The 12,894-nt window shown below is 38.9% G+C and overlaps 1 protein-coding gene across 3 annotated transcripts in view; it reads right to left on the minus strand.

The window, feature by feature from the left end:
• Positions 1-12,894, minus strand: part of LOC126199345 (uncharacterized) — a 150,826-nt gene that overhangs the window by 2,697 nt on the left and 135,235 nt on the right. The gene's annotated exons all lie outside the window — the stretch shown is intronic.

Genomic DNA, 12,894 nt, shown 5'->3' on the forward strand with positions numbered 1-12,894 from the left:
AGTTTTTGAGAAACAAAGCACTGGTTCAACTTTTATAAGTGTGACGAAGAATATGTTACATCAATATTAGAACTTTTACTGGGCTTCATTCAAATAATGAGAAACTGAAAAGGAGTCGGGCATATCACCAAAACCACTCTATGCTGCCCCATTCTTAAGTTTTCATTTACAAAAATCACTAAGTTGAGGAGAAAGAGGAAGACATGTTAACAGAACATACTATACACAACATACAACTTGGCAATTTGCACAAAGTGTGCTGGGGTGGAATTAAATGATCTATGCTTCTCACAAGCAATACTTTCACAGGCCAGGCAGGATATAAATCAAAGATGCAGTCATGTTTCTATGAAAATAGAGATGACACACAGAGATTGAAATCTTGTTATTCAAATCACAAAGTAATACCATACAATGCTACTGAAAATAACATTGTTTCTTCATTAAGGATTGCACTGAATAGGAACAAGTCAATACCAGTCAAGTTCTACCTATGCCTGCACTCACAGCGTCCCACAGAGAAAGATGAAAGTCATATCGTAAATACAGTACCTAAGTCACCTCCAATTTGCCCACAACATTGTACGTTTTGTCTCTAGCTCTGATAAAACATAACGGTTAATGGAAGAACTAACCCAAGCAAGTCTAAAAACCAGTTACAACGAAAGTAAAAAGAAACTATAGTGGCCGGCACGAAAATGGGGCTTCAAGGTCATCTTGCCGTTGTACAGCATTGCCAGTTTTCTTTTACAGTGATAATTTCAAATTTTCATATAAATTTAAAAAAATAATTGGGCAATTCTATTTTTAGTCTAGAATATGTTGGAGTACTTTCCAAAAGAAAATTCTCACTAGCTGCTAGGAAAACAAATGAAAACTAATGTTACAAGAAATTTGTGAGGAAAATAATTTTTTTACTTCAGCCTGTGGTAGTAACAGAATCACTATGGTAATTGGACTAAAAAAAAAAAAAAAAAAAAATATGAACATCCTCAAAGTTTACAGATGCATATGCTGTGTCCTTTATTTCGGAAACACAAAAGCATTCTGAGTTCCAAAATAAAGTATTATTAGATGTGTGCAACTGTGCCGACTGCGCAGTAAAAAATGTAGTCGCAGGCGAATTTTCATTCTGTAGGACTGCAAAGAAACTTCCCCCGAGGAAATTGTTAAAGAACACAACAAAATTATTTTTGGTAACATTTCAGACATGAATATTGTATTGTATCATGTACAGAGGCAAATTACTTCCATGATATTCCGTGTGCAGCAGTGCGTGAGTAGTCGTACGCCATCGCCAAGAGTTTTGTTCGGATGGCTCGCTTTCATATGACCAAAAATATTCCCTACTTCCCAAAAATATTTTACTGGGTGCTAATACATATCCTTCATCATTGCATCCATCACTCAAAACACCAATATACATTACGCGGAAGTAATTGTAGTAATTTTGAAGCCAATATTGTCACTGAAGTTGAGCAAAATATTTGTCAGAAAGGTTTTGTGAAACCCAAGATTTATCTAAATTTGCTGTAAGTCTATTATTCTCAGCATGCAGTATGTGCTTGGTACACAAAAACCTCGTTCTTACTACTGCAATGTTCCTGTCTTGTGTTACAAATTTCGTCCACCATTACAGTTTCTGAATTGAAACCAAGTGGGTGGAGAAGACAGTGCATTGAAGTGACTGGCCAGAACAATCAATTTTATCATGGACATTACCTTGTAATTCTCTATCCATCGGATACTATCCTCTAAAAACACAGATGATGTGACTTACCAAACGAAAGAGCTGGCAGGTCGATAGACACACAAACAAACACAAACATACACACGAAATTCAAGCTTTTGCAACAAACTGTTGCCTCATCAGGAAAGAGGGAAGGAGAGGGAAAGACGAAAGGATGTGGGTTTTAAGGGAGAGGGTAAGGAGTCATTCCAATCCCGGGAGCGGAAAGACTTACCTTAGGGGGAAAAAAGGACAGGTATACAGTCGCGCACACACACATATCCATCCGCACATACACAGACACAAGCAGACATGTGTATGCGCGGATGTGTGTGTGTGTGTGTGTGTGTGTGTGTGTGTGTGTGTGTGTGTGTGTGTGTGTGTGTGTGTGACGCGCGCGCGCGAGTGTATACCTGTCCTTTATTCCCCCTAAGGTAAGTCTTTCCGCTCCCGGGATTGGAATGACTCCTTACCCTCTCCCTTAAAACCCACATCCTTTCGTCTTTCCCTCTCCTTCCCTCTTTCCTGATGAGGCAACAGTTTGTTGCGAAAGCTTGAATTTCATGTGTATGTTTGTGTTTGTTTGTGTGTCTATCGACCTGCCAGCACTTTCGTTCGGTAAGTCACATCATCTGTGTTTTTAGATATATTTTTCCCACGTGGAATGTTTCCCTCTATTATATTCATATCATTAATTTGGATACTATCCTCTGTCATACTAAGGTAATACAATTCTATGTTCTAGCTTTTTGTAAAAGTCATCAAATATCATAGATTTCTATGCTCTTCTTGGAGAATCAGAATAGTTGCTGGGACTGTTCTGATGTTACTGCACTGTTTATACACACAGTTGATACAGAAGCACCACAACATTTTGTCGTTTTATGAACTGCATTACCCTTACTACAAAACAGCCAGTAAATCCTTCTATGAAACAAAGGAGTTAAATTTTGAATGTACAAGTAAACCGAATGCAGTAAGATTATATCCGAATGTAAAGACATTCGATACAGGTTTTTAGGAAAAACCTTTGTTAACTAATGCAGAATTGACAATCTTATTTTAATTGATAGTTACTGTCAAGTAGACTAATCACCACCACTTGTGATAAATTTATCATACGTCTACTGTAAGGGAAAAACATTCGCAGTATGTCCTCTATAACTGAAATGAATAGACAAACATTTAAATCAAGTCAGCTTTTTACATAGACGGCACTTACCTAAACTGAAGGATCTTCTGGCTCAGTATCTTCAGATTCACTGTCGCTTTTTTCAGCCAGGTGTATCATCACAGAATCCACTATGGTCTCTCTTAAACCCTGGCTCAAGATATCAGTTTCTTGCAATGCTACTGCGTGTTTTACGCACCTCTCCCAGTCCTGCCGAGTAATATTGTCAGGAGCTTCGTGTGTTAGCTTCTCGACATCAGCAAGTTTGAAAGTAGTATTTCTTTTTGCTACTTCTCATTTTACTTGGGCCCATATCAATTCAATGGGATTATACTGGCAGTGATATGGTGGTAGACGTACCACTTGGGTGTCCCATTTCGTTTAAAGTTGATCTAATTTGCAAGTCTTTTTGACACTACGATTTCTTCCTTAGACGGGAGTTCAGCCTTCGTTTCATCGACTGAAAATGAAACATTCTTTCTCTTTAACCACTCCATAATATCTGCCATGCAACAATTTGAACGTGGCAGCTTTTCTACCTGAATGGAGTGGTAGCTGACATTATCCATCACCATAATTGACCCTTCTTCCAGCACAGACAACAGTCGAATAAACCAAATCTTAAAAACTTCTCCATTCATTTCTGAATGGTAATCAGATTGGCAAACACTTTTCCCACCACGAAAAACAAGTTTCGCCTCTGGTATGAAGGTTTGGGTTGGGTTGAGTTGTTTGGAGGGAGAGACCAAACAGTGAGGTCATCGATCTCATCGGATTATAGAAGGAAGTCAGCTGTGCTCTTTCAAAGAAACCATTCCAGCATTTGCCTGGAGCGATTTTGGGAAATCATGGAAAACCTAAATCAGGATGGCTGGACACGGGTTTGAATCTTCATCCTTCCGAATGTGAGTCCATTGTGCTAACCATTGTGCCACCTCGCTCGGTCTGGTATGAAGCCTGTGGTTAATGAACCAGTGTGTGCGATGATTAATCTGTCACCTCTACCAGTAGGCACTTTCAAACTGCTGTTTCCTTTGGAGTCGTGCCATATATACTTATTGCTGTGGTTCTGTGCAACCCAAGTTTCATCCAAGTACACTACAGACCTGGTGTCTTCAGCACACAAGAAGTGCATTGTATGCAAAAACTTGCTCTTGCTGTTGCAATGTCTCTGCATTCCATTAAGAATTTCTGTCTGTCATTACACTTCTTGAATCGGAAACCATGGGAGCGGAGAAGACGAAGAACCGAGGTCTCTGAGCCCGAGTAATTAATATTTTCATGGAGGTCAGCCTGTATTTTTTATTTTTAGCCTTTGGATACTCTCCTGTGTTGTAATATCCAAGTACAGTTTTACACATGAGCTCTTTGTTAAAATCGTCAAAGTCTGTTGATTTCCATTCACGTTAATATCCCTTTCTTGGAGAATTGAAACAAGTTATTCCTCGCTTCTTCATTGTCGGTCGGATCAGTAAAAAACTTGAGTACATTTGCTATGATAATTTTCAATTGTTTATGGATGACTCTCCGCCCTTTAAGCACACTGACTGGAGGAGTACTACAAGTAGGCCGTTGCTCCTGCATTGTTGTTCACCACCAAACACACATCAGAGCACCTTTCTAAAGACAATAAGATGCTGAGATCAGACGTGAACACTCGATATAGCACGGTAACACTGAGCTTTCAGCTGCTCTGATCCACCGTGCTGCTATCAGTACCTACATGGCAACAAAGCTGAGAGGCGAGCGAATCACAGCACACATGCAGCCCCTGCTGGCAGGCAGTGGCCCTGACCTTGACCTTGAGGACTCTACTTTCATGCCGGCCACTATAGTAGCCCTTGACAATGAATTTATAGAATGACCTGAGTTATTCTTTTTAAGGTGGTCAAAAATAATGACCTGTTGGGCAGTAAAATAATAAACAGAGAAGATATTTTGAAATAAAGTTTCACAAAACTAAGTTTCCAATGTGTTTCAAAAGAAAGTTTTATAATCACTGTGTATTACCAGTTTTTACTTATGGCAATGAAATATACAGAAATCATCATCAAATTGAGGAGTAGAAAGAGGTACGCTGACAATTATTTTGAAGGGAGGGATGGGGATGAAAACAAACTGGAAAGGGAAACTTAATTATGACAAATGAAATGAAAGGGGGCAGGATGCACAGCCAAGAAGTATCCCCCCCCCCCCCTTTCAGGTTGGCAGCAAGCTACATTGTTGTTGTTGTTGTTGTTGTTGTTGTGGTGGTCTTCAGTCCTGAGACTGGTTTGATGCAGCTCTCCATGCTACTCTATCCTGTGCAAGCTTCTTCATCTCCAAGTACCTACTGCAACCTACATCCTTCTAAATCTGCTTAGTGTAATCATCTCTTGGTCTCCCTCTATGATTTTTACCCTCCATGCTGCACTCCAATGCTAAATGTGTGATCCCTTGATGCCTCAAAACATGTCCTACCAACCGATCCCTTCTTCTAGTCAAGTTGTGCCACAAACTTCTCTTCTCCCCAATCCTATTCAATACCTCCTCATTAGTTACCTGATCTACCCACCTTATCTTCAGCATTCTTCTGTAGCACCACATTTTGAAAGCTTCTATTCTCTTCTTGTCCAAACTAGTTATCGTCCATGTTTCACTTCCATACATGGCTACACTCCATACAAATACTTTCAGAAACGACTTCCTGACACTTAAATCTATACTCGACGTTAACAAATTTCTCTTCTTCAGAAACGATTTCCTTGCCATTGCCAGTCTACATTTTATATCCTCTCTACTTCGACCATCATCAGTTATTTTACTCCCTAAATAGCAAAACTCCTTTACTACTTTAAATGTCTCATTTCCTAATTTACTTCCCTCAGCATCACCTGATTTAATTTGACTACATTCCATTATCCTCGTTTTGCTTTTGTTGATGTTCATCTTATATCCTCCTTTCAAGACACTGTCCATTTCGTTCAACTGCTCTTCCAAGTTCTTTGACTTGAGTAGTGACCCAGAAACTATCAAAAATTATAAAAACTACTGTGTTATATTAAGAAAAGTTATTAAAAAATCCAGGAGTATGTGTATCATGTCTGAAATCAGCAACTCTGATAATAAAATTAAAACAATTTGGAATATTATTAAAAGAGAAACAGGTCAACCAAGAGCAGAGGAAGACAGTATTACCATCAAATTGAATGAAAACTTTACGAACAAAAAGTCAGAAGTTGAAAATATTTTTAATAATCATTTTCTAAATGTTGTGGATATAGTAGGATCCAGGTGTTCATTAGAAGATGCTAGGCTGTTAATGGAAGAGGCCATACCTATGCAATTTGATACAATTGAAATCTCACCCACTTCTCCCTCTGAAATTAGGAAAATAATAAACTTGCTTAAAAGCAAAAACTCACATGGAATTGATGGCATTTCCAGCAAAATACTAAAAGCTTGTTCTCAACAGATAAGTAAGATTCTCAGCCACCTGTGTAATAGCTCTCTGGAACAGGGCATTTTCCCTGATAGACTGAAATATGCTATTGTTATACCTTTGCATAAAAAGGGGGATAGATCTGATGTCAACAATTACCGTCCAATCTCCCTTCTAACAGCTTTATCCAAAATTTTTGAGAAAGTAATGTATTCAAGAGTAGCTTCACATATCTGTAAAAATGAAGTGCTAACAAAATGTCAGTTTGGTTTCCAGAAAGGTTTTTCAACAGAAAATGCCATATATGCTTTCACCAGTCAAATTTTGAATGAACTGAATAACCGAACACCACCCATTGGGATTTTTTGTGATCTCTCAAAGGCTTTTGATTGTGTAAATCATGAAATTCTGCTAGACAAGCTCAAGTATTGTGGCATGAGTGGGACAGTGCACAAATGGTTTAATTCGTACCTAACTGGAAGAGTGCAGAAAGTCGAAATAAGTAGTTCTCGTAACATGCAAAGATCAGCACATTCCTCAAACTGGGGAACTATCAAGAATGGGGTTCCACAAGGGTCAGTCTTGGGTCCTTTGTTGTTCTTATTATATATTAATGACTTGCCATTCTATATTCATGAAGAGGCAAAGTTAGTTCTCTTTGCTGATGATACAAGTATAGTAATCACACCTGACAAACAAGAATTAACTGATGAAATTGTCAATACTGTCTTTCAGAAAATTACTAAGTGGTTCCATGTAAACGGACTCTCACTGAATTTTGATAAGACACAGTACATACAGTTCCGTACAGTGAATGGTATGACGCCATTAATAAATATAGACCTTAATCAGAAGCATATAGCTAAGGTAGAATATTGCAAATTTTTAGGTGTGTCCATTGATGAGAGATTAAATTGGAAGAAACACATTGATGATCTGCTGAAACGTTTGAGTTCAGCTACTTATGCAATAAGGGTCATTGCAAATTTTGGTGATAAACATCTTAGTAAATTATCTTACTATGCCTATTTTCACTCATTGCTTTCATATGGCATCATATTTTGGGGTAATTCATTACTGAGGAATAAAGTATTTATTGCACAAAAGCGTGTAATCAGAATAATAGCTGGAGTCCACCCAAGATCATCCTGCAGACATTTATTTAAGGATCTAGGGATATTCACAGTAGCTTCTCAGTATATATACTCTCTTATGAAATTTGTTATTAACAACCAAACCCAATTCAAAAGTAATAGCAGTGTGCATAACTACAATACTAGGAGAAAGGATGATCTTCACTATTCAAGATTAAATCTAACTTTGGCACAGAAAGGGGTGAATTATACTGGCACTAAAGTCTTTGGTCACTTACCAAATAGTATCAAAAGTCTGACAGATAACCAACAAGTATTTAAGAAGAAATTAAAAGAATTTCTGAATGACAACTCCTTCTACTCCATAGAGGAATTTTTAGATATAAATTAAGAAAAAAAAAAAATTTAAAAAAATAAAATAAAAAAATAAAGAAAAACAAAAAACACAATAAAATAAAGTTGTTATATTAACTTAAGTATGTTGTTAAATTAACCTAATTATGTCATGTATTGGAAAATTCGACTCGTTCCACATCATTACGAAATATTGTATTCATGATCCATGGAACTAGTATTAATCTAATCTAATTTGCTGTCTCTGACAGAATTACAATGTCATCGGCGAACCTCAAAGTTTTTACTTCTTCTCCATGAATTTTAATACCTACTCCAAATTTTTCTTTTGTTTCCTTTACGGCTTGCTCAATATACAGATTGAATAACATCGGGGAGAGGGTACAACCATGTCTCACTCCTTTCCCAACCACTGCTTCCCTTTCATGCCCCTCGACTCTTATAACTGCCGCCTGGTTTCTATACAAATTGTAAATAGACGTTCGCTCCCTGTATTTTACCCCTGCCACCTTCAGAATTTGAAAGAGGGTATTCCAGTTAACATTGTCAAAAGCTTTCTCTAAGTCTACAAATGCTAGAAACGTAGGTTTGCCTTTTCTTAATCTTTCTTCTAAGATAAGTCGTAAGGTTAGTATTGCCTCACGTGTTCCAACATTTCTACGGAATCCAAACTGATCTTCCCCGAGGTCCGCTTCTACCAGTTTTTCCATTCGTCTGTAAAGAATTCGCGTTAGTATTTTGCAGCTGTGACTTATTAAACTGATAGTTCGGTAATTTTCACATCTGTCAACACCTGCTTTCTTTGGGATTGGAATTATTGTATTCTTCTTGAAGTCTGTGGGTATTTCGCCTGTCTCATACATCTTGTTCACCAGATGGTAGAGTTTTGTCATGACTGGTTCTCCCAAGGCCATCAGTAGTTCTAATGGAATGTTGTCTACTCCCGGGGCCTTGTTTTGACTCAGGTCTTTCAGTGCTCTGTCAAACTCTTCACGCAGTATCTTATCTCCCATTTCGTCTTCATCTACATCCTCTTCCATTTCCATAATATTGTCCTCAAGTACATCGCCCTTGTATAAACCCTCTATATACTCCTTCCACCTTTCTGCCTTCCCTTCTTTGCTTAGAACTGGGTTGCCATCTGAGCTCTTGATATTCATACAAGTGGTTCTCTTTTCTCCAAAGGTCTCTCTAATTTTCCTGTAGGCAGTATCTATCTTACCCCTAGTGAGACAAGCCTCTACATCCTTACATTTGTCCTCTAGCCATCCATGCTTAGCCATTTTGCACTTCCTGTCAATCTCATTTTTGAGACATTTGTATTCCTTTTTGCCTGCTTCATTTACTGCATTTTTATATTTTCTCCTTTCATCAATTAAATTCAATATATCTTCTGTTACCCAAGGATTTCTATTAGCCCTCGTCTTTCTACCTACTTGATCGCCTGCTGCCTTCACTACTTCATCCCTCAGAGCTACCCATTCTTCTTCTACTGTATTTCTTTCCCCCATTCCTGTCAATTCTTCCCTTATGCTCTCCCTGAAACTCTCTACAACCTCTGGTTCTTTCAGTTTATCCAAGTCCCATCTCCTTAAATTCCCACCTTTTTGCAGTTTCTTCAGTTTCAATCTGCAGTTCATAACCAATAGATTGTGGTCAGAATCCACATCTGCCCCTGGAAATGTCTTACAATTTAAAACCTGGTTCCTAAATCTCTGTCTTACCATTATATAATCTATCTGATACCTTTTAGTATCTCCAGGATTCTTCCAGGTATACAACCTTCTTTTATGATTCTTGAACCAAGTGGTAGCTATGATTAAGTCATGCTCTGTGCAAAATTCTACAAGGCGGCTTCCTCTTTCGTTTCTTCCCCCCAATCCATATTCACCTACTGTGTTTCCTTCTCTCCCTTTTCCTACTGACGAATTCCAGTCACCCATGACTATCAAATTTTCGTCTCCCTTCACTACCTGAATAATTTCTTTTATCTCGTCATACATTTCATCAATTTCTTCATCATCTGCAGAGCTAGTTGGCATATAAACTTGTACTACGGTAGTAGGCATGGGCTTTGTGTCTATCTTGGCCACAATAATGCGTTCACTATGCTGTTTGTAGTAGCTAACCCGCACTCCTATTTTTTTATTCATTATTAAACCTACTCCTGCATCACCCCTATTTGATTTTGTATTTATAACCCTGTATTCATGTGACCAAAAGTCTTGTTCCTCCTGCCACTGAATTTCACTAATTCCCACTATATCTAACTTTAACCTATCCATTTCCCTTTGTAAATTTTCTAACCTACCTGCCCGATTAAGGGATCTGACATTCCACGCTCCGATCCGTAGAACGCCAGTTTTCTTTCTACTGATAACGACGTCCTCTTGAGTAGTCCCCGCCCGGAGATCCGAATGGGGGACTATTTTACCTCCGGAATATTTTACCCAAGAGGACGCCATCATCATTTAATCATACAGTACAGCTGCATGTCCCCTTGCTTTCAGCCGTTCACAGTACCAGCACAGCAAGGCTGTTTTGGTTAATGTTACAAGGCCAGATCAGTCAATCATCCAGACTGTTGCCCCTGCAACTACTGAAAAGGCTGCTGCCCCTCTTCAGGAACCACATGTTTGTCTGGCCTCTCAACAGATACCCCTCCGTTATGGTTGCACCTACGGTACGGCCATCTGTACCGCTGAGGCACGCAAGCCTCCCCACCAACGGCAAGGTCCATGGTTCATGGTAAGGCAAGCTACAATATGTCCTCAAAACAAGCCTAAAAGGATAGTGTCGCCAGCTGGTGGTGAAGATCATCTGTTAGAATTCCCATGGTGTGTACTACTGGTTAAAAATTTATATATTTGAGACAATAACAGCACTTGGGGTTAGAGTAGTTGCATGAGATATAAAGTGAATATAAGGCTTGGTCAGCTTATATACCAACGAGCAGACAAGCTCATCTGTGATAAAGAGGCAGCCCCTACAGTTGACCCCCAGCTGACTTGATACAGAGGTGAAACAATGATGTAATAAACAGCAGCTCTCTAGTCTGGAGGAGGGTAAGTCCAGACAAGTAAAAGGGGAAGCAACTAAAACTGTAAGATCAGAAAGACACAGGTGGTATAAAACAAGATCATAGAAAAAAGAAGAAGCTGGCAGAAGGATATACATAGATTAGCCCCCACACCTCCAAGAAAGTAGCTTTGGAAAATTAACAATTTGGCATAATGACTACAAAAGCTGTGGTACAATGCACTTTTGCTCACTTTAGTCATCTCAGTGACCCACTGTCCATATCACTGGAGTCACTGCATTCTGCTTCTGTAACAAATAGTTAAGAAAATGTAGAATCATACCTTATATTTCTTCTACTCATATTCCATACTTTCATCTATTTAAGGTAGGGAAGAAATTCTGGCAGTTTCATTCCAGACTTCCATTAAGCATGATACTGTTTATTTATTACTTTCTTTGCCCTATCCCCTTCCTCTGTGACAGTATATCTTCATCTATAGTCATAATCTATAGTCTCTTCTTCTCACTGCTGTACACTTTCCACTGTCATTATAAAATTCTAGAAACAAACACAATATTGAACTCATCCCATGGAATCAGAGTGTGATATACAGGGTGTTCAGAGGAGGAGGAGGAGGAGGACATTAGTGTTTAACATCCCGTCGACAACGAGGTCATTAGAGACGGAGCGCAAGCTCGGGTGAAGGAAGGATGGGGAAGGAAATCGGCCGTGCCCTTTCAAAGGAACCATCCCGGCATTTGCCTGAAGCGATTTAGGGAAATCACGGAAAACCTAAATCAGGATGGCCGGAGACGGGATTGAACCGTCGTCCTCCCGAATGCGAGTCCAGTGTGCTAACCACTGCGCCACCTCGCTCAGTAGGGTGTTCAGAAACAGTCTGAAAAGCTTGTAAGGGTGTTGCAAGATTGGTTGTGCTGAGAAATAACTGTCAAGAAAAAAGTTTGATATGTTATGCCATTTCATAGTTAATTAGCACTGAAATTAGCCAACTAGGCCATTGTCTGCAAAAAAAGTTTTAAGGTCTACCAGAGACGGTGTCACCAAAAGAGTTCTTTGTTTGGTTTAATAAAACCAAGCAAGGGAGCGATACACAAACTGGATGTGAGATGGTAGTAAGGATCAAACCCTGGCCAAAGCCTGAGCAGTCTCTTGTGCTATCACTTATGCTATGAAAAAGAACTGGCACTAACTGTATTTGACGGGCCACTTGAATCTACGTGCTCAACAGCCTGATTGGCTAACTTCAATGCTAATTAACTCTGAAACAATGCAACATACTGAATTTTTTCTTAACAATTACTTCTCAGCACAACCTACCCTGCAGTGCCCCTTTACAAGCTTTTCAGACTGTTTCTGACCATCCTGATTATTCTTAAGATCAAACTAAACTCATAAAAAGAAAGCAGCATCTACATTACATCTGTACTCTGCAAACTGCTGAAGTGTAGGAGGCAGAGGGCGAGATTTCTTCCACTTCTATTTTTGTATGGAGCACGGCTGCTCAAATGTCTCAGCAAGCGAAGTAATTTATGTGATCAATGTAGAAAAAGATAGAGTGCTACTTACTGTAAAGAAGATATGTTAAGTTGTAGACAGGCACAATGAAAAGACATTTACACAGAGCTTTCGGCCACAGCCTTCATCAGCAAAATAGAAACACACACACACACACACACACACACACACACACACAAGCAAGCACACCTCACGCACATCACATGACCATCAACTCCTGCAGCTTCGGCCCTACACAAATCATAGCACGAATACTGTGTTGGCTACAGTAAAAAATTCTCATATGCTGCATCAGCAAATGATCAAATTATAAGCCAGGAGGAAAAGGATGCAAAAATTACAAAATCTGTGTGCCCATGTCAGCTGGATTCTTCACTCAAAAATAAAATCAATATGATTCCAATGCTGAAAAAGACAGAAAATGTAACAAACAAAACAAATGCCACAGAAAGAAACAATGTATTTTTACTGAGCGATAGTCACCTTAGAGTTGTTGCCCGTGTAATAATAAATGCTAATAACAAAGTAGCTGCCTTAGGTTATATCGAATCACATGTTCATATTGAC

The sequence above is a fragment of the Schistocerca nitens genome, chromosome 8, assembly GCF_023898315.1.
Source record: "Schistocerca nitens isolate TAMUIC-IGC-003100 chromosome 8, iqSchNite1.1, whole genome shotgun sequence".
NCBI lineage: Eukaryota > Metazoa > Arthropoda > Insecta > Orthoptera > Acrididae > Schistocerca > Schistocerca nitens.